The sequence below is a fragment of the Andrena cerasifolii genome, chromosome 3, assembly GCF_050908995.1.
Source record: "Andrena cerasifolii isolate SP2316 chromosome 3, iyAndCera1_principal, whole genome shotgun sequence".
NCBI classification, from domain to species: Eukaryota; Metazoa; Arthropoda; class Insecta; order Hymenoptera; family Andrenidae; genus Andrena; species Andrena cerasifolii.
This window is the reverse complement of record NC_135120.1, coordinates 9,262,184-9,285,742: the sequence shown is the minus strand read 5'-3', so window position 1 is coordinate 9,285,742 and position 23,559 is coordinate 9,262,184. Positions and strand designations below refer to the sequence as shown.

At 42.2% G+C, this 23,559-nt stretch overlaps 1 protein-coding gene across 6 annotated transcripts in view; it reads left to right on the top strand.

The window, feature by feature from the left end:
- The window catches only part of Rg (A kinase anchor protein rugose), a 359,505-nt gene that overhangs the window by 1,183 nt on the left and 334,763 nt on the right, over positions 1-23,559 (top strand). The window lies entirely within an intron of this gene.

Here is a 23,559-nt window from a genome sequence, read left to right as displayed (position 1 = left end):
GCACGCGTAGATCATTGACTTTATTACCAGCGGTTCTGCCTTTTACGATTGCACGTTCATCCGCGTACAAGAAGGAATTCTCATTCACTCGTAATTTCTTCGGTGCCCGGTTTACTCGTCAAACTAGCCTCGTTCCATACCCGTCTCGTATGTTAATTACCACGTAGTTTCTACCTATTACCGCGATATCTCGAGGCCAGTAGACCTCGCCGTACAATCGTGTAAATGTAAATCTACATATTTGACAATTTCACGCTGTCGCTACGTTCAGCGGTACGCGTCGCACAGTGGGACGGATCGACGTTTAGGTAGGCATTCAGTTCATTTCTTACATATTTCATCATTTAATGATTATAATCTAAGATTACAGGTAATATATTGTATAATAAATACAATAATCATTTTTTTTTCTCGTCGCTCTTTTTAATAATGGGACTTCAAGAGTCCCTTCATGTTGATTTCCATACATATACATGGAAATCAACATGAAGGGACTCTTGAAGTTAATTTGGCAATAGAATATAAGTGTTTATATTTTTCATTACAAGAAAAAGACTAACTAAAACTATTCCAATGTGTAAAAGCTGATCATTTTCTAAAAATGGAAATCTAAAATTTTGTTTAGAATATTTAACCGAGGAAGCCCAGAACGCCCGAAATAATGATTTTATAAACTACTGCGAATTATACGCAAAAAGAGCAGCCGAAAAATGACAAATCAAGATGTTCTAAATAATTTATTAATAAGCCCCGATCCATATATATGGATGTATATATATGAAAATCAACATGAAGGGACTCTTGAAGTCCCATTATTAAAAAGAGCGACGAGAAAAAAAATGATTATTGTATTTATTATACAATATATTACCTGTAATCTTAGATTATAATCATTAAATGATGAAATATGTAAGAAATGAACTGAATGCCTACCTAAACGTCGATCCGTCCCACTGTGCGTCGCACCTCTCGCGTGAACGCCGTTTAAGCACGTATCAACCGTATCTCCCGATAACATTAGAATTTCGCCGAGAACTAGTTTGGGCGGAGGTAGACGGCCACGTAAGAGAAACACGCCTATCAGCGATCTGGCGCGCGCGGCTCCTGCCTGCGAGCATTCCTCAAAATCTCCATCGATCTTCACCGGTGGAAATCCTTCGCGGGAGCCACTCGCGAGACTCGTTAAGATTTCGTGGAAATTGGCTCGCAGCGTGGAACGGTCGCGAGGGGCGAGGGCGGCTCGTTTCCCGAACTACCGAAGACAAATACGTAGCACGTGGCAGCGATTAATGTCGGCCGTCACGGCCGCACCGGAGTTACGATCGCGCGCCGCTTTTTCGATCCCGCCCGCCGCCACGTAGAATTAGTCGTCGATACCGATCGGAGCACCGTTCCCCATTGATCTCCCTTCGCGCCGGACGATTGAGACACGCGGAAACCGGCGACGGAACGTTTGCTCGCCTCTCTTTGACCGTGAATTAATTAGCGCCGTTGGCATACCCGCTTCTATCGCGCACAGGAAGCGCAAAGGAGCTGTGATCTCGGCAAATATGCTCCGTCCCGTACAGGGTGTGTCTCAGTGGATGCGACAACTGGGAGTGGTTTCTCAGGTGCAGGTTGAAATTTCGTTGAATTCGTTTCGCTGTTTTAATATCGGATGGCTTGTTGATTGGCGTGGTTGTTTAAGCAGGCGGTTCCCTAATTATTTCGAGGAGTGTGTCGCTTCTAGATAGTCGCGTGACTGTGTTTCCCTCGAGCCAGGGCTTAGCGCCGTAAAATAAGAAATTTCACGATACCACGCGACGGTATTGCACGTGTTCTCCAGGTGTCTTTATCACGTAGGAGCGAAAGTAAGGTTTCGAGTGCCGGGGGCCAAGCGAGCCTCGTGCTGGATATACGTGGCGACGTTCGGCGGGCAAATTTGCATAAGTAACTGATAAAATGGGAGGGGTTTTCGAGTTTTTCCGTCTCGGGGATTATCCGTTTGCTTTGGAGCCGGGGGGGCGGGCGGCACGACGAGGCTCCTCGCGAACGTGGCGGAAGGGAAATTGGCTAATTAGTTGAGTAACCGGCAGCGACCTTTTTTCAACCTGTCTCTTTCCGCGCGCTCTGATTATCGAGCGGCGCTTCGAAGCGTGGAAACATCAGCTAGATCCATCCGTAGATACGTAGATAAAGTTTGCTAGATTAGATTAGCCCGCCGTTGGACCTAGTTACAGAGACGATAATTCGTTCCTCTCGACCTTTAAAAGAACCATTTTTACGTATTCCCTGTATCGAGTATATTCAACGCGAGCTTTCGAGGCGTAGGGTAAATCCGGGAGACGCGCTTGGGAGAGTTGGTCGAGCCGCTGTATTTCGGACGCTATAGATAAAAATGCGTTAAAATGCAGAGCAATTACTTCTTCAGAAGCAGAGGCGGATTTAACGGCGGGCGCGCCGGGCGCGCCCGGGGCCCCGACTTCTGAGGGGCCCACAAAAACCCACTTTCCACTTTTTTTAATGACACCAAATTTGATTTCATATTGTAAGCGGATCGTAATTTAATTTTAAGTAAAGTTCTATAATTTTTGTTGTTTAAATCTCTAATTATTAGTTTATTATACGTATAGTATCATTAATTATAACCGTACTTTTTCGTATGTTCAACTATTAGTTCAAAACTTTGTGATTATAATTGTATTATTAATTATATCGTACATATACTTTATTCAAATTTTATTGAAATTATAACATCATGAGTACATAATCTGTTTATGTGTTTAAAAATATGGTTAACGTGATTTTATTTTTCCTGCCTTTCCCTTTTTTGTAAGGGGCCCAATATTTTCTTTTGCGCCCGGGGCCTCAACCGACCTTAATCCGCCTCTGTTTAGAAGCCAAACAGTTGAATGAATAGCGTCACTTCGCGTCCTTCTGTATTTTTCTGGAATTATCTATAGTATTATATAAAGAGAGAGACGATTTTTATGTTCACCAAAAACTCAAGAGCTATTAAATCGATCTTCCTCGAATTTTAACACGCTATCCCAAGTTACTCTAGGGCGGACATAGGCTATGTAGCATGTCTGAAAAAGCGCGTTATTAACATGGAACGAAGAGGCGCCTGGTATGTGTTCCGCTGGAGGGAAAATAAATCTCTCAAATTTGGAGAGAAGCTTATCTTTTCCGAAATATTATGAAGGAATTAAATTTTTTTCAAAATACTTAATTTTCTTAAAAGATAATTCTAATAAACATGGATCAATCACGCTAATATCTCGGGCGAAGCCGAGACGGGGGACGCTAGTAGGCTATGAAAGGTAAATTGAAGTTATGTTTAACCGCTTTTGTTACACAACGGTGTACAGAATCGTATTTAAAATATATTTCTAAGTTTATTTCTGTTTGATGTTTGGGGTAATTAGATAGTAGAGATATTGAGGGACAATGCAGCCAAAGTATTTGGCCATATTAACTCTTCCTCTCAAAACTAACGAGAAGACCATCTCTTTTTTCATTATTTTTGTTTATTTTTTATCATTATTTGATTATTATTTTGGTTTATTTACTTTATTCATTTGCCTTGCTAATCGCCGGTAGGTAGTTAACTTTTTCTTCAATGTGTTCTTTACTTGTTTAGCGTAAACAAATTAAATATCAATGAACCTGTAGTTGTATTCACTCATAAATAATTTTGCTTTCTTCTTTGTTATTTCTCCATGAATAATTCAGTGAGTGGTCTCTGCCAACGACGAAAACTATCTCTCCCGGCACCTCGGGAGAGGTGGTCAGATGTGCTAACTTCAGTTTTCAACCCGATTTACAGTGAATATTGCCTTAAAGCAAATATCGACCAGTTTTTCTGAACCAGCATAAAACTCTGAACATATTAGATTTGTTCTGATAAAATAAGTAATATCCGCATTAGTTTTAATAGCCATTTTACATTAGGTCGACCGCGTCTCCCGGATTTACTCTAGCTTATTTTGAAATTATAATAATCTCTGGTGCGTACACTCTGTCTGGCCCGCGCATATGCCACCGCGTGATTGACAATCGATTAGAAATTCGCATCCCTCACGCGCCAGCATATCGGCCGCCCATTCGCGTTCCATTTCTTCGATCTGATTTGACGATCCTGATGAAAAAGCATCGCACATTCAGCCAGTATATTCGTTGTCATCCAGCGTATCGTTTATCTCGCTTATGCTACCGGCCCGCAGCCCGTTGAATCGGCTATTGTTGCGTTCGTGCACAATTAATCATACGGACAATGCCCGTCGGGCTTGATAAACGGGCCGGGACAGGGCTTTTTAGCAATTGATAATTAATGCAAACGTGGAATGCGTCCCTTTGACGCGTTCGTGCGAGGATACCACCCTGTACCGTGCACTCGCACCTATCGGAACGCTTCTGTACGCCTCGGCACGGTTGATGCTCACCTGATATCTATTGGATAGCCAGTCTCTCGTATTGTAATCGAGCACCTCGCGATCGTAATTCTTTGGGTATAAAGTATCGCGTTGGATGGAGTCGCGGTACCATCACTGAGAGAACGCGTAATTCGATCAATCTCATTTGGAGAAGCTGGGAGCATCGCACAGCCGATACTGTTCGATGGTTTTGGATGGGAGGCATTACGTTTTGGAAGAACGTTCTGGTGTTTCGTTGTTGGGGTAGCTTGATCCGCGTTTCTGAGTGCGGAGATACCGGATAGTGATCCTCGGATCAAATTAGCCCTAATGGTATTCGCACGTTGGAAGATTCTACCAATGCGACTTGCGCGAATAAACAACCTTCAATGTTCCCAACCTGTGGGTCGCGACCCCCAAGGGTTAGCACTTATTTATTTTAATATGCTCAGGGGAAAGGTGGGATAGTTGATCACAGGTTTGCTTTTTTTATTAAAATAGTAATAATGGTTTGCATTGTTTGTATTTAATTATGTAAGTTGTGATTCTTAAAGTATTCTCAATATACTTGTACAAATTTGAGAGCTGAAAACTAATTTTAATGACTGAATTTTAATATTTTCTGGCAGTGAGGTTATGCACAAGTATCCCCCACTGAAGGGGGGATATTAGTTATTACTTTAAGAGTAAATAACACTCTAAGAGTTTAACTTTAAGAGTAATTAACTTTCTAAAAAGTATTTATTATATTCGTCAATAACATGAAATAAAAGGAATATCATAGAAAGACAGTAACTATAACTAACTTGAAAGAATTACTGAAAAAAGAATACCGAAGAATTAAACTCTATGACATAAAACAACATAAATGCATTCTTAAAAGACATTTCACTTAGATACCATCTGATTAAGATGACGATGAAGAAAAGATTTTCCCTCTCACTTTCTTTGCCGTATTTTTCTGTTTCATTAGCCGTTCTACGGTTCTTTTTGGGGCATTTTCAGCTGTTCAAGTATCCCACCTCACACACTGGTCAAGTATCCCTGAATGCACTCGATTTGAAAAAGATGAGAAATGAAATTTACCTTAAATATTTAGCTCAATCAATAAATAGCATTAATAGACCAGAAATTGATGGTTTTACTTAAAATATTTCAAATCGTTGGAAATGCAACATTTATTCGAAAAGCAGGAAGAAAAAGCAGACCGAAATATTTATTTTTTGGCTACAAATGATGATAGTCACCGCGGAAAACTGCCACAACTTTTTAACTACATATCACTTAATGCTGAATCTGGGCTCAAATGATAGACCACGAAACACAGTACCTTAAGGCACGAATTTCATTTTTATATCTATAAAGGTAATTGCAGGCTAGGCCAAGTGTAAAAAGTATTACTTTTGTCCCCGCTCTCCCCTATATGTATTAAGATAATTAAATATTACTAAGTTAGAATTATAATCGAAAACATCTATTTTTAAAATGTGTTTTCTCGCACCTTACCTTATATGGGGAGGTTATTCGAATATTCTATAGGGGGGTGCGACTCAGAAATGTTTCGGAAACACTGGTATAAACACTGAACAGCCTCCCAATTTCATCTCCAAAAGTATTGGTTCCAAAATCCCAAGAATTCTCTCACTATACCTATTTTTGCTAAAATATCCTGCAGCCATCGAGTGAATACTGATAAGATTTCACCAGCACCACTGCCACGCAACTAGAACCGGTACTGACTACAGAGATTCCATTGAGTATGGTCAGTGAGAGACTGTCTAGGAACTTTTCAAGCCATTAGCGTGGATGGTTGGTAAAAAATAAATCGTCGCGCGTGTTGGCTCCGCGACATCCTTCCCGGCTCTTCATGACGCCCCGGCGTCAGCGTGTTGCGCAAACGGTGGACGCTTCGAATGCCGCCCGACCATCGCGATATTCTGGCCAGCCAGCCCGTGTAAATAATATGCTCGGCCTCGTCTCTCCGGTTGATCGATCGTTGCTAATTGATCGGACAAAAGCGCGATTTCGTAATTTCCATATAAATGGGAATGCAGATTCGGCGTGTTGCAAGACCGACCGGCGGAATTCATGGCCCTATTGTCATCGTTCGTTTCTATCCGCGCTCCTATACGCCTCTAGGCGTATTCATCGATCGCTACCAACGGTGGCGTGAATCGATTGTCGGCCGTATCGTTCTCGCTTGACCGCCAATGGGTTCAGACACTCAGGCCGGCGCGTGACGCTATCTGGAGTCGTCGCCTAGCCTATGATTTTAATCGGACCAATCGTTAAGAGCAGGAGCGAAGGGTAGTCCACACACTCGTGATTATAAAATCGACTACTTAGGTGAAGAATTCCAGTGGTTTCGGTAGCAGGTAGTGTTCCTGATTTCTCCATATTTTTTGTTTCTCGAGAAATCGGAAATGAGATCATATTTCTTGAGAATTCTCGAGAAATTGAGAAAAATCTTGCAAAAATTATATATGTTTAATAATGTTGATAGTATTTATCAGAAACACAAGAAAACTTTAACTAAATGATTATTCCTGTCTGATTTATACAAAATTTGTGTAATTGAAAAATAGACATTAAATATAATTGGTAAATTTATTTATTTAATACGAAATTTGTACAAAGCGAAACATTACTTTTTGGTTTTAAAATTTATTTTTAAATAGCAAAATCTTTTTTGTGGCAAAATCTGTTACTTTTATATTTGGACGTTTTATATATATATATCTATATTGGCTGCTAAATGAAAAGATGTGTCTTTTGACCCTTTTGGAAGAAATTCTGGATCATGCAAAAATTTTATAGGGGATACAATAGTCTTATCTCCTCTTTTCTATATTTCTTCTTTAATAGCCACAAGAAATTTTTCTAAATTTTTAAATAAGAATTCAAGAGCACCTTCGGCAGTTAATAATATCGAATCTTCTCTACTGTGATTTTCTATTGGAATTCATATAGGTTCTAATGTTATTAATAAGATGTATTATAAATTGTAGATGTGTTCATACGTTCGCGATTAACTAGTAATACATTCATTTACGAAAATAAATGAGATTTATAATATTTTTCCTAGATATAAGTTTCTCGAGAAATTATAGAATTTCTCGAGAAATAAGAAATAAGCAATTATAAAATTTCTCGAGAAATTCTCGAGAAGGGACACTAGTAATAGATCAATCAGTGACGCACTCAGGATTTAATCTTGGGGCGGGGAGCAGAGTCGAAGGGATGAAAATACTTTCAACGCAAATTCACTAAAATTCATTAGGTGATTATACAAATTTATTTAAAGAATAAAATCCAGTTTTCTCTTCTTTTTACAAAGCTCCTTCTCTGGGGGTGCCAACCCCCCTCCCACCCTTCCTCTGGGTGCGCCATTGTGATCAACGGGAACCCTAGGCTTTGCCATTTTTCCCCTTAATTTGCGCCTCGTCCCATGAGTGGAACGCGTGTCAATGATTCGTCATCGCATAGGTAGATGCACCGCGCGCGTTATTACAGCTCGCGCACGACTGCCGCTAATCAGTCAGCGCAATTTCCGTGAATCGAGCGACCGGCTATCCCGCGTTGACAGTCATTTCGCCGGGAGACTAATTTTATACCCGCGCACGGTTGTCGCAGCTAGAGTGGCCAGTAATTAATTCGACGACGGGCCACGGTATTATTTACTTTCCGCGGGGGAAATTCGCCAACGTCGGCGGACGAGAGCCGTTTGCGTACGGACGAGTCATCGGACCGCCGATAATGGTAATTGCTGAGGGCTGTCGCGAACGATGGTTCGAGGACAGCGATCTGTCTCTCGTAACTGTCGTTTCTTTTATAGATCCGCGGTGTATTTCGACCTGACGCTGACCGGGCAAATTACTTCGCCGAAACTGACGTTTCTGGGTGAACGAGTCGTATTGAGTGTACCGGAGCTTAACCCTTAACTGGTGTACTGTTTTTTTCAAACGTAACTGTTATCTTGGGGTCGTGGCAGACCCCAAATAAAAAAGGACGCAGAAATTTGTAAAGTCGACATTAGATCAACCTCTATGAATACCTATTTTGTTCGTAGGTAATGTATAAAATAATAGATACGTAGAAAGTTAAAGTATTATGATCAAATTAATTAGAAATTCAGTTTACAAACTTAGACAACCAAATATTTTGCAGCGAACCTTGCGTGCTTGGGGTCATAACTGACCCCAGGATACCAGTTAAGGGTTAAGTTTTAAAGGGGGGCGTATTTTAGTCGGGGATATTGAAAGTTAACAATATGCACGGTAAAGCCGTTGGAAATGGATCTGCGACACATGATAATCGCTGAAACATTTGCAAATTTGTGTGTGCCATATTGGAAGCTATGTATGTATAATTAATTCAGGATTTCAAATGAAACATTCAGATTCATCGGACAGTTCTTCTGTCTTGGTGGATTTTATAATAGGGTAGTTGTGGGACAGTTGCCGCACCTTACGCAAAATTGTCATCGTGTCTAAATTTGGCAATGAAAAATTGTTCCAAGGATACATATTATTAGTTGAACATCTCGTCCTACTACTGGCATTAAAGAAAATTAAAATTTTAATATTTGTCACCCTTCAAAAATTTAAACTAAAAACATCCATTTTATAGGAGAGGCGCCGCGCGTGTGGGAGTGGCGCCGCATTTCGAAAAACGTTTAACTTTCCATTTAAACTTGTTAATTTTAACTTTTTATTTAAAAAAAATAGTAAAAGCAAAGTAAAATGGAACACCTTTTTAATTTATACAGTTATAAAATACAATAACATTGGAAAAATAAATAGGTGCAGATATTATTTCTGCTTTTATAAATTTAATTGTCGTTTCTTCTTCGTTCCACATTCATTACACATAAAATAAAAATAAAATGTGAAACAAAGAGTAAAAAAAGCCCACGAATATATTGATTTATCAGATTTGTCATTAAAAAATAAATAATTTGCCTCGAGATATCGCGGTATCTATTTTCAGACACTCTTTTTGTACTTTTAACATTAATATTTATTGTACAGTGCGCATAAAAGTGCGCCGCACTTTCGTATTTCCAAGTGCTATGTCGAATATCACCTATTCTGGCCGAGAAATATTCCACAGAGTTCCTGTAACGTATTACAAAATTTATATCACAAAAGACTATGAATTTTTAACTACTACGACAGCAAAAATAAACTCGACGCATAACTACTGAGGCAAAGTGCGGCAGGCTTACCTGGAAAAATAGCAGAACCTTTAAAAGTAATAATGCAAGCACATTCTCGCTTATTAATCTAACCTAAACGAACAGCCTAAAGCAAATAAAACCGACAGTGTCGTATTTCATTACCGATAACCCTGAAATACCGAAGGTGCGGTGTCTCTCCCAGTGCGACATCTCTCCCACAATTACCCTACCTACCAAAGTAGTCGAAGTTGCAAGCCAGAGGTTGCAACAGACTACGCTTTTTAAATCAATAATCCAAGCCCGACGAGGGAGATTACGTGCACAGTGGTCAAGATACCTAATTGTCTGCAATGAAACCTAATAATCGAGCTGCTGACTCGTCCTCATAACCATTCCCCGCAACGCAGTCCCACTTGGAATTCTTTTTCACCCCCGTGCAGCATTCGATCGTGGCCATCAGGTACGCGGAATATATCGCGACGTTCCAGCGACATTTAGCCCGATATTTATTGCGTCGATACGTTCCACCCCGTCTTCTACACACGGACGGCCCGCCCAAGCCCGTGTATTTAATCGTTAAGTTTCGAGGGATTCTCGGTCCGAGGCAGCGGACCAGCATGCCGGCCGGAGTCGAGTGCTATGAAAATATTGGCGATGTGTAACACGTGTCGCGGGTTGAAAAAAAAAGTTCGTGCTGGTAAATAGTAGCTGGCTGCGCGACTACCCATCGATTCCCGTTAACGTTTACGCTTTGTTCATCCCCCATTGTCTTCCCCCTTCGCAGTCCTTTTTCCTGTGCAATGTCGCGCGCCCTGCTTTAAACGGATCCTTTTTCGAAACTCGATTTCGACTGGGTCGCGGATATCGACGAGCGTGACGCGCGTTATAATTATCCCTCCCCCGCGGCCGTTAAAATAAACGATGATTAATTACTCGGGATGGGGGCCGCGTTGTAATAACCCCAATGCTACACCTTAATTCCGACCACTAATTAGTCTTCATTGCAACGACTACGTGCTCCCATTGTTTGTAAGCTCTCGCGGTGATTCCGACTAAACGGCCGTCCGCTTCGAACCTTGTTACACGCACACGTACACGTGGCAGGAATTAATACGCGACCGACTCGGTGGCAAAGTGAATCGAGCCCCCGAAGACTGTATTCGGTTTCACCGATGCGGAATATCGAATTAACCGTTTCTGTGAGGCCGAGCTGCAGGTATATTCCGATTCCTCGATTAAGCCGCGTTTCGCTGGATTCTGGCCTCGCCAAGCCGCGCGCGGTTATTATATCTCCTCTGTTGTACGAAGGCTGCCTGTGATTCCCGTTCGCGTGTTTCACCGCGAGTTTCCAAGTTCAAGGCAACCCGCGATATATCGCAGGGTTCTTCGGCCATTTCGCACGCATTTGTCGGAACTTCCAGTCGAGAGTTACTTAATATTCGACCGAGGGTGAGTGGAGTTTTAGTTGAACTTGGAGTACCTAATTGCAATCACTCTGGGAAGATCCGCGCCCAACTGTGGTTCAGAGTGGCTTTGAAGAATTCCCTTGTTGCACTTACAAGCGAATACCGCGAACCCGCACTCACTGATTGCAATGCAACTTTGTGGGTTTATAGACTGACTCAAGAGAAGGACAACGGTGTGTTTCAATCGCGCCCAATCGCCCTTTAAGGGGTTACCTACCGTCAGGAGGTAGAAAAAGAATCGAATCTTTGGGAATTTATTTCAGAAAGTACATGCGTACTTTTATGCAATGGCTTTTGTATTCAGATGAAGCACACTTTAACAGGTTATTATATTATGTTTTGGTATAAAAATATTTAGTTATTGCACAATTACTTAACTGATTTCCCGGATGCTGGTTTTAGAAACATGTTTTGCGGTGACCAACATTATTCGGAACTGGGTTATCTGAAATAAAAAAAACGAAGGAGATTTAGTTAGTACAATAGTTTATCTAGTCTTTAATCGGTCCGTTTTATAAAATATTAATCTGGGACAAAATGGCAGATGTTTAAAGTGAAACGATCGATTTTCGTAGAAAAAACACTGATTTTTCATCGATAAAATAAAAACTATGAATTGGAAAAACAAATGCTTCGATTAAAGACTAGATTTGAATATCTAGAAGAAACCTACAAAGTTTCAGAAAGATTGGTGAAGCGGTTTTGGAGAAATCGTGGTCACCGGTCTGAAAACAGCTTCCGGGAAATCAGTTGTAACTTTGCAATAACTAAATATTTTTATACCAAAACATAATATAATAACCTGTTAAAGTGCCCCTCATTTGAATACAAAAACCATTGCATAAAAATAAGCATGTACTTTCCGAAATAAATTCCCAAAGAATCGATTCTTTTTCTACCCCCTGACGGCAGGTAACCCCTTAAGGGTGCGAAAACTACCCTCAAAGTCAAATAGGCACTCCCACTTTTTCGGGTACAGCTCCTAAAGTACGTCGAGGCAGAAAAAAAGTTTCAAACAAAATTGCAATTGTGCATTAAGTGCTGTAAACTTGGGTTAACGAAATTTTGAAAAAAGCTTTTTGTCGTCAGGTATTTTTTTTAAACCCTTCAAAATTTTGTTAACGCAAGTTTGCAGCGGCTATTGTACCATTGAACTTTTACGTCAAATTTGTTTTATCTCTTGTACTTTAAGAATTAAATACGAAAATGTGGGAGTGCCTATTTGACTTTGCGGTTAGTTCTCACACCCTTAAAGAGCAATTCGACATGAATAAATCATACCGTTGTTCTTGTCTTGAGTCACTCTATGAATCCACAAAGTTGTGTTCCAATCGGTGAGTAGATAAGTGTTCGCGGTGTCCCCTTGTTAATTTTCTATGCACTCAGGTATCGAAGTAGTTGAAACGTTCCGGTTCGCGTTACGGCTATCGCTATGTCGAAGGTCACCGTAAATAATTTCGAGCGAAGGTTATCGCGGCAGTAATTGTACATCGATTCAAGCACGTTAGCGGCAGAAGGATAAAGATTCTATCTTCTGCAATTACCGTCACACATGTCGCAGAATTGCCCGTTTCCATGGCTAGGGCATCCATCTTCCGTTTTCAATTACAAAATTGCTCTCCACTCGCGTCGGGCAGGCCCGTCACAGACGACAAGCTAAGTGCACGGGACGCACTTGGTTTGAATCGTCTGCGACTGGGACAGTGATGACATAACTGCGTCTTAACTCGATAAATTCATTGCGGTTACAGTAACAGGTTGGATGGCATTCGCTCCTGTGCACTGACAGCTCACATTTACGCGTTATCAAATCATATACCTACGAAACAATTTGGAGGTCAGCGTGCTTATCAAGATAATACAACCGTAGACCGTTAACGACGATCAACGTAACGGTGTTAGCAAAGTTTCGTTATTTGGGAGAAAAAAAAATTCTCTATAAGCTAGTAGATTCGAGAACTTGATAAATCTTTATCATTGTAAAAGATTTTGTGATTAGTGATCGAATGGTAAAATCTCCTCTTTCTTTTTATACTCAATCACTTTTTTACTGTACAGTTGAGTTTCCTCCCCTTTTCTTTGTTACTCGGTGTAGAAAAGCGTGGTCTGACGTTCACGTATCTGGCGGAGAAAAATCTGCGGCGATAAGCGAAACCGCTATCGATACGGCCTGCTTAATCGCGCTAATCTCGCTGTGCAAATACTGGGCTATCTCTCGATTCGGGTGCATAGCTTGCTGGTATCGGAGCGTGCTCTCATTAGAGGGCGTATTTCGTCGCGTGAACTCATTTACGCGTACACGTGCATCCACGCTACTCAAGCCGAGCCCGATAGAACATCCCTCGCACAAGCCACCCTGCTCCACGGGCAAAATTCCCTCCGCTCTTCGCAGTCGCATCGCAGCATCCTTTAAATGTTTCGTTCCATCCAGGCGCCACGAAGTAGCAAAATATGCAGCGCTCCCCTGCAAAGCGCAATTTAGTAATAGAAACTTTTTACTGTAAATTGCTGGGAAAGTTTCGAGGGGCAGCTTGCAATATCCGACGTAGAAAGTATCTGGGGAGAGCTCGTCGGGGTAGATAGAGAAATTCTCGCGGGGCAGGAAAGTACTCAAAGTACGTTGTAAATATTAAATCACGATTAATAAGGAAGTGGGCCGCGATCAATTAGCTAAATCCTTGGCAATCAAGAGAATGCGCAGAGTGAGATTTTGGATGACTTTAGGGAAGCTGGTTGGGTCGTAGAAATTAATACTCGAATTTCTAACAGAACCGTAATTATTTGTAAAAATTTTTTTCCACGGCAAATTATACTGTTCCCCGGCGGTTGCAGTAACTGAATCGAGACCAGCTGAATTGTAAATGGCGGCAGATACCTGCAGACACTCGTTCTGCCTTCGAGACTCCACTTTTAACGCGTTTGCTGGAGTAGTAGCGTGGAGTAATAGCGCCATAACGATCGAAATTTTTGGCAGCGGTCCACGCGCATTTGCTGCGGGAATTGTTCTGCCGCTTAAGGGTAACGACTGGAGAGACAAATTTTTTAACCGCACTTCACAGTCGTGCGGTGCAAGCGCCCGTCCAAAATACTGTTTTAAAAAGGAAAAATATATAAAAAAAAATTTATGTTAAACGATTCTATTAGAAATGTAGTAAAAACTAAATTAAAATGCACTAAAAACTAGAAAATAATTCGTTTCTTGTACTTCAATTTTGACGGTGTTAATATCAATTTAAATAAAATCGTGGTTGCAACTTCTGGTTGCACATGGTGTTTCAGGATTTGATTTAAATTGATATTAGCACCGTGAAAATTGAAGTACAAGAAAAGAATCATTTTTTAGTTTTTAGTGTATTTTAATTTAGTTTTTACTACAGTTTTAATAGAATCGTTTAACATAAAATTTTTTTATATATTTTTTATTCTCTAGTTTTTAGTGTTTGTGGATTTACATTTCGCAGCTCAGACTTCTTTACGAATATCTTTTATGGCTGTACACAGTTTAACAGTTTGCTTAAACGTTGTAGTGCTACAGTCACTGAAAAATAATTATTTTCTTGTATTACAATTTCGATGGTGATGTCGTTTGGATTTGTGGTTATGGGTTATATTTATTGATGACTGCGTAATTTTTTCACCCGCTCGGGGTTAATTTTTTTTTAAATACTGTATTGTCATCCAAACTACGCACGCCTGTAAAGTTTCAAAACAATTGGAAAGTGACTTCGTGGTCACAGGGGGTGTATTGTACCCCAAGAATAATTTTCGAGTTAAAATGTCGTGTCTTTACGACTTCCAAAGGGGATTTATCGCAGGAAAAAATTTTTAAAAAATGAAAAAATCGCGTTTTCTCCCACAACCGTGGAAAATCGCTCATTTTCGACTACAAATTTTATATATAAAATTTACATTTCTCGAAAAAGACTATTAGACCATGATTGTATAAGTATTACGAACGTACAATTATCACTGAAAAGTTAACAGATTCAAAAATACGAAAATGGTAAATCAAAAAATGTCGCTGGGGTCAGTGAACCTCGTGTGACCAACTTGTGATTATAAGAAAGTGTGACCACGAAGGGTTAAATTTGTGTTGCCAGATTTGAACCATACATACAAACATACAAACAAACAAAGGATCGAAGCTGATTAAAATCGTTTAAAAAAGACGTTGCCCCCGCCATTCGGAGCTTTTTAGAAAATGAAACTATCTGTTGTGCCCCGACGATGTTCCCTTCACAGTCTTGGGGTATTTTAAGGATACGAAGAACGTTTCCATTCGAAACTTTGAATTTAATAGCAGCCCGTCGATGAAAGCGTTTGGCCTTGATCCAGCCGTGTTTACTGCGGCATTCCCTCGCTTTTTCCCTTTATAAACTAACGCAAGAATTTCAGAGGCCCTCCCCATCGATAGAGGGTACTTTTATTAAAGCGTAATCTAGATGGCAGGAGAAACTTGGGCGGTCCCACGTTCAAATATTCCCGGACAAATATTTACGTTGCGAATGGAGTGGAATGGAGAGCGCTATTAAAACTTTCGCAATCGCACACTCGTATCTAGCCATGATAAATGGTACAATTGAAACGGGTCTGATATTTCGTGAAAGGGGCGGGCAAGAAACGTGAAACAGCATTTTCTTGCAGGATACTTAGTTTTCGAGAAAAACGGGGGTTGAAAGTACGTGGGAGCAGGTTTGGTTACGTGCGCGCGTCTCGCACGTGACTTCGGGATCGATTTTCTGAAAAACTGATGCTGGCGCGAGAAAATCTTACCCCGCACCCGCCGACTCTTTCTTGAACGTGGAATCCACTTGATCTTGTTTGCGAAGCAAATTGCGCGCCGACCCTCTCGTAATTCGAATAATGGAGTCCGAGCCCTGGCCGCTGTGCCACTGTCTCGACTATTCGCCTCGAGTGTGTTCTCAGAAGCCTGGGACGACGAAGCGTGGTCGTCTGATTTAATTAGGAATTTCGTGGCGGCTGTATATTAACGAGAAGCGTTGATGCGAGGGAGCGTGGGAAGGGGTGTCGAGCTATCGGAGCGCGAACACAATTTCTCATTTCCCTGCGTGTCGTCGGGGACTCGTTCTTGCCCTCGTTTTCACCCACGCTCGCCCCTCCCTGGTTCATCCGTTTCTAGTCGCGCGGAGATTTTTGCTGCCGGTACTTCCGGGCTAGAAAAACTCGTTAACTTTAGGAGCATGGACGTCGACGACGACGTCGGCGATGAGGAGAAGGAGAGAGGAGCCTTCGTATTAGCGAGGGCTGCAGTGGCTCGGTCAATAACAGCCGCCATCCACCTGCACTGGACTTTTGCTGATGCAGGCTATCTCCCCCGCTTCCTCCCCATTTTCCTTGCGCGTCTTGTGCTAAATTCCCGTGCTCCTTTGTATAATGTAATTTCGCGTGACGCTGGAGCGGAGCCGATACTCCGCCACTTCAGATCCGCGATCATCCGGGTCCTTTCAGGACGCCGATAGTCGAACGTTGGTAGTTGGGACACGCGACTCCTCTCGGCCAGAGGAGGCAATGGCACGAGGTCCGTTCGAGTAGTCTCCTTTCTTTTTTTCGAGCCACCGACACGCGACGGCGTACGCGGCGAACGCGGTATTAATATTCAATTCAGTTCTGGGGCTGAGTCGGGGCGCGATGGGGATTATTCAGGAGAGGTCCTCGCGTTGCGTATGTTTCATCGAGGTGCAAGCATACTGCGGAGGGAAGAGTGCTTCGTGTGTCCGGTGTGATTAATTTCTTTGGGAAATAAGTACTGTTGTTGTTGCGGGTGATATGGGCGACACGAGTGCGGAACATAGTAAGTAGAGCAAGTGCAACAGCGTCCCTATCAAGTAGAGTACAACCCCTGGCAATAAGTTTGGAACCAAACGCGAAAATACGAAATTAACGAGAAACACCAATATTTTTTATGTGTAATATGCAACGGTATATGTATGAATCGCGTGGTAATGTTAAATTGGTCTCTTTTAGAGTAAAAGCACCAAAAGTAATTAAGAATTTTGTTTATTATATAATACAAAATATGGAAGAAACAAAATGTGTCTGGGAAAAAAGTATGTAACATTATGAATTTGCAAAGAAATTAAGAATAATTGATTTAATATTTATATTACCTAGTATTTTGTGACGTTCCCACGTGCACGTATCACAGCTTGTATACGTTTTGGCATCGATGCAATCAAGTTTTCACACTGTGATGACAAAATTTGTTTCCACGACAGCTTAATGGCTTCCAAAAGTTCATTTTTATTTTCTTGGTTTTTTGTCGCGGATAAATTGTTTCCAAAGTGCCCACAAATTTTCGATTGGACTTAAATCTGGGCTATTTGCTGGGAATTTAATCACACGAAGTGTCCTGCATCATCTCCTCCTGCGATGCATACACGCGATTCGTCGCTGAAAACAACTTTACTCCAATCTTCTGTAGTTCAATGCGCATACTTCTTACACCATTCTAAACGTTTCTTTTTGTGTCCCCTTAGTGAGAAATGGCTTTGTCTTTGATTTGCAGAAAGAATACCCCATTTCATGTAATCTATTTCGCAGAGTTCGATCGGATACGTTCTGTGCCCACTTTTCATTAATTTCCTGAGATGTGGCTCTTCTCATTTTCTTTACGATCTGTCTTAATCGTCTGGCATCTCTTCTCGAAGTTGAGCGCGGACGTCCGCCTCTTTTGCGATTCACCACACTGCCCGTCTCGTTAAATTTTCCTTCTATTTTACTTACCGCGCTTCGGCTACAATTCAAAATTTCAGCTACTTTCTGCTGAGTATTACCTTCTTTCAATAATGCAATTACGATCACCTCTTAAGGAAACTCTTTAATGCAATTTCGATGAAGGCTTTCCCGCGGACGGGACGAATGAAATTGCTTTTTTCAGTTTATGAATGCCATTATCTTGCTTGCTGAATAGTTATGAACGTGTACGCTGCACGTAATCCCCATTTAAATAAGAATTTCCATTTCGTGCTATCATTCTGCAGGCTACTATGGGCGCCGCTGTATTGATAAACGATTCCCCTACCTATTTATAACGAATTTAAAAAGGAGAGGAAGCATAGACAGCCGGGTGCGTGGCAAGGCGCGAAAATAGACGGCACAATTGTCCCCCGGAGCGTACTATGAATGCAGAGTAAATAAAAAGCCAATAGATGAAAAAAGAACAGCGAAAATTGCACGTAAAGTGGCTCGAGTCGTTCATTATCTCGGCGCGACAAGAGAAATTTTGTTACGGGATAACGAAGCTTTTAAACGGCCAGCGCCAGGCAACACCCTTAAGGGTGTTATCGATTTAGCCTTGGCACTCGATACCTTGAAATACCTCCGTTTAGTATCCCTCCCCCCCCCGGCGATATTAAAATCCGTAATAAAAGAGGTGCATTCGTTCAGTTCTGCCCTCCCTTGGACGTAGCCTCGAACGCCTTTGTCGGGAAATGCCTGAAGAATCTCTGATATAAACGTCCCTCGGCCATTCCCTTCCGACGCAATTTTTTGTCTTTATACGCGGGGCGGCATTAATAATGCAATATTACGGGAGATACTTCCGGGGCGGCGCAGCACAGATTGTGAAGTTAAATCACGAGCAATGCCGCGAGTAAGGTGGCTGCAGTTGCCCCGTTACAATTTATCGCGGACACTTTATGCACACCGTTATCATTGGATTAGGGCTGGATATTCGTGCTTCGGGTCGCACGCGGCAAATGCCTTTTTGAGGACCTTTTTACCTGGTTAATGGGCCGAACTTTTTGCTGATTAACGAAACCCCGGCTCTGTTTATTTGCATAATTAGGTTGTTGTTCGTTAAGCGGATTACCGCCGGAGACGTTAGCAGTTCGTTTTCGAAAGTAGTTGTTGACTCTGATTGTTTACTAGGAAAAAGCTTCACAGTTTACTCATAATTAGGGATAACGCCCTTGTGATTTTGCGTGACGCTGGTGCTTCATGCAGCTTTGATAGCTTCCCAGTTAATTTTCGATCGCGGCTGAAGAATAATGACAGACGCGCGAAGTGCCGCCAGCGCTTCGCGGTTCAGTTCTTCTGGCCTGAAAGAAAAAAGCTTCTCGGAGTAATTTATCGCGTGTGGATGACGGGCTGCAACTTTTCCTCGGCTATTATCTAAAAATGGGATTGCTTGATTTACGGTTAGGATCGGAGTGAAAGTTTCGTGCGCAGCCGCTTTTAGCAATATATTTACCATTCCGCTTCCCGCGTTTCCTGGTTCATTAATGGTAAAACCAATAACGTTCGGTTGGATTGGCCCTGAAAGCAATCGATTGACAACATTCGGGCAAAATGCGGTTCTAAAATATCGCCCTCCGAATTGTCTGCCGCGATACGTGTTGATCCTCCCGGTTTATACCCCCAGTGAACCAGCCTATACATTTTTCAACACGTATTCACCGTCATTAATAATGCAATTGCCATTAGCATTGAATTAACTCACCGAGAAGGGTACACGTGTATTCTCCAGCACCACGCATTTCAATTCCACTTAAATTTAATTTGGCATTAATCATGAACGCTTGTCATATTCGAATGGGCATCTTCGCCGGGTAATTCGTTCCCCAGGGATTTCGATAAATATTCATTGCGCCAGCCTCGATTCAATTTCGCTCGCTGAAAAATCGCGACTCGAACAGATCCGTTTGCCATCCTCTCCATTGTATTACCGTCCAGAAGTTAAGTAATGGAGCCGCTGGTCGTTGACGCGGCGACGGATAATGGTTTCACGGAGGCAGTGCTGAAACAACCGTGGTGATCCATTCGCTGCGCGTGCTGCGAGAGGAAACATCAAGAGGAGAGCCGTGCATAAAATTATTGACGCGGCTGTCGATAACATCGCGTTTGATAAGGGCAACCGCCGTGCTGCCACATTCCGAGAGGATCGGAATTTTGTTTCCAAGGTTTTGCGGCTTTAAAGTTCGTGAATGGGCCGGCTGGGATTCAATTTCAGAGGCACGAAGAAGAAGCAGCGGGCGAGGGCGGGGGTGGTTAAGCTTGCCGCTAACTCCCCAGCGAAGACTATAACGTTTCGAGTCGTAGCCTCTTAACAAGTTCCTCCTATCCGCCTAAATTTGACGTAAAGTTGAGGGGGACGCTTAACGAAGGCACTGCTTCCTTCTTTATAACGCACTGTCTGCTGGATCTCGCCTCTGAAAGGTGTTACTTTGGGTCGAGCCTCTCGGTTGCCCTAAAATTTACCATCTTCAGTCTGCTGAAGCAGGGAAGAGACTCCTAATCCACTTCCACTGTTTTAATACAAAGATAACACCGCGCATAGTGTAACTCCTATTAAAAAAAAAAACCCGAGAGGATGAAAAAATTATCCAGTCATCAATTAATAATATAATAATAATTTATAATATTGAAAATTATCTGAAGTCATTCTCTACGCAAATTATCTTTTTAAAAGAAGTGAGATTACCATAGAGAACTTCAGAAAAGTAAAAAAAATACGCCAAGTACATGAAATCAAATAAATCACAACAAATGGAAGATAATAATAATTATAAAATAAAAAAGATGTGAAATCAAAATTGTATTGTCATCCAAACTACGCACGCCTGCAAAGCTTCAAGACAATTGGATTGGTGGAATTGGTTTAAATTGGTTTTTATCATTTAAATTAAAAAGAAATTCATTTATGTATATATTGGTAAAAACACGTTTATAACTTGGTTATAACTTGACGGTAAGCTGTCAAAATTTTGAGTAGATTGCATAGTGAAGATAGCGATTGACGAACGAAACATGTGTTAGTTTCTTTTTGGCTGAAGGTGTGCGTGTAACGCGTATACGTATTATACTGACGAAAATTTTCTTGAACAAGAAGAATCACAACAAAAATCTTACCGTTTCTGACAGATCCATGGGACGAAAGTACGATATCTCTGTCATGCGTGGACCGATTTTATTGAATTTGGTCTTATTCGAAAGCTTATATGCGGTTTACATGAGAAAAATACCATTAAATTTAGGAAATATTGCAGGCGTGATGAGATATTAATGAAATAAATTTCAGGTTGGGCTGGAATAGCCCGGCGACGAGTAAATGATAGCGGTAGCGACAGTCGACATATACCGGGTGTCTTTCCTCTACTTTCTTTCCTGTACTTGTCGTCGAGACGCTACCGCGTCTCTAAATTTCACACTGCTTGAACGAAACGTTGCCGCCGTAGCGAACCGAATTATTCCTCACTTTTTCGCCGCAACTGGAATCGCGGCTGCAACAGGAACTCCCGCGATAACAGATAAATGACCGCCAATTAAAAGAGCACGCGCAACTGGTTTTTCACTCAAAAAAAAAAAAAAAAATGAATTATCTGTGATCGATAAAAACGACGCCAACCGTCCGAATCGGTTCTCGTTCAACGTACAGCCGGTTGGAAGCAAGAATAGAGGGCCTTTCAGTGGGCAGTCGGTGGCAACGATAAGGTGGTAATCAAAGAATATCCTCCAGCGGTGGAAAGTGGCCCGGCGGCTTCGAGCGCCGCCAGCTCGAACGGCCTAATTTCAAAATAATACACTGCTCGCATAGTGAGACGTGGGAGAGTAAACACGTTACAGCGCGGTGCTTTTTCAGCCGTGGGAGGATGCGATCGATCGTGTAAAGCCCCCGGCGCGCATAACGTGGCTACGTTACTACGTGCGCGGTTGACAGTGGGTTAATGACTCGGACGGTGAATGACAAGACGTTCGTGTCCATCCGAGTCATTGTCATGCAGCGGGCCGGGGCGGGCAACGGTCTCGGGTCTTTTCAGCCGCGGAAACTTCAATTTCACGCTGGGGGGACACGAATAGCCTCTATCGCGGTGGGGATCGACGTCGGAACGTACGCGATCGTGCCATCGGTTTCTGACCGGTCAAATGGCAATCGGCGAAGGGGATTTCAGCTTGTTGCTTCGATTTCGGCAAACCGAATGCAACCCTTTAGTACACCACTGTGTGTACAGCGCTATCGAAGTCTGTAGCAAGTTCTTTTTTTTGTATAAAACCCATTGTAACATGTATTTGGCAGACAGAAATGCTTGTTTATTCAGCCTGGTAGCTCGAGGCTACGGAGGCCTGGCTCGCCGGGCATCATACGATCTTTTTATCGCGCTGATTCGAGTCGTTGAGAGAATGCATCGAACGTGCATTATCGTAAAAACGAGGAATCCGTTGCACGTCCACTGAAATAACTTTGAGGAGCGCGTTGGAGGGGTGGTTCGGCTAAAACGAGGGAACGTTACGGCCAGTGGATACGTATAGTTCGAGGGGGCAACTCGAGCACAGAGGGGTGCAATTGTGGCCTGGTATCGGAAAACGAACCGGTTCGCTTTTTAGGAAAGTCCAGTAATCACGAGGCAGACGTTCTAACAGGCGCCAGATGCGGCTTCTGGCAAAAAAGTGCCTCTCTCTCTCCCTCTCTCTCTCTCTCTCTCTCTCTCTCTCTTTCTGTTTCTCCCCGGGTGCGCATAATGCGAGCTTGAGCGAGGCCGAGGATTTCATTCGCACGACCCTCGCGATTTCGCCTCTTTCAGGTGAACGCAAAAACATTCTTTCGGGGAACTGGCCGCATTTAAACGAACGCCCAGGCCCCTTTGATTGTCTCTCTAACTCTGCGTTTCCCCCATATTTCATTTAATGCATTCAGCTCGAAGAAGCATTCCCTCCTTTTCCCCGTCGTATTTCCTCCAGCAGCTGCTCCCCTTGCTGGTCCTCTCTGGTTTTATGCTTCCTATTCGCTAGCTTTTAATTACTTCTGACTGCGGAAAGAATTTCCTTTTACGCGTGACGGAACGCTCCTTTGGGGATGAAAATTCCGGTTTCGGGTCTGAGGGAGAGACGGGGGTTATTTATTGGAGATCGGGTGGGTGACGCATGAACTTTCGAATATAAGACTTGAGTGTGTCAATGAGTATTCGTCAGGTTTCAGAGACTTTATTGTCGCATCTCTGTGTTACCCCTATAAGCTCTCTAGGCTTGAATACTATATCTATGGATAATCAGGTTTTTAGGAGCTTCCGAAACAGAGATTAGGGTGATAATAGGGCCAAGTTTGGGAAGATTCTGGGAAGTTTAGAGCCTCTGCGAAATGCTTAGGGTTGCAAGCGATTCAAGTTGGCGTAGGATTCCCTCCGAAAAAATATAACTCGCACCAATTTTCTTCCAAATCCATGCTAACCTGTTTTTTAACTCCCAGGGGCCACATCTGGGCCCCTAGGACTAGATACCAATTCAACGATCTTCACATTGACTGTTCTATCATGTTCGAATAAAATTGTAAGTGTTTTCGTCATGTTTCCCCCTGTTAACTTTGAAGCCGTCTATTCAAAAAATTATCCGGCCCTTCTTTTTTCAGTTATCTCCACAAAAAAAATAATTTTATTAAGAGAACTACCTTAGGAAATTTTTTTATACAAAAAATAACGTCATATTCGGATTCAGCATCTCAAAAAACATACAGATGCCAGGTTTTAGCCAATTATTCTTAAATAAGAGGATTTTGCCGTTTTTCGCG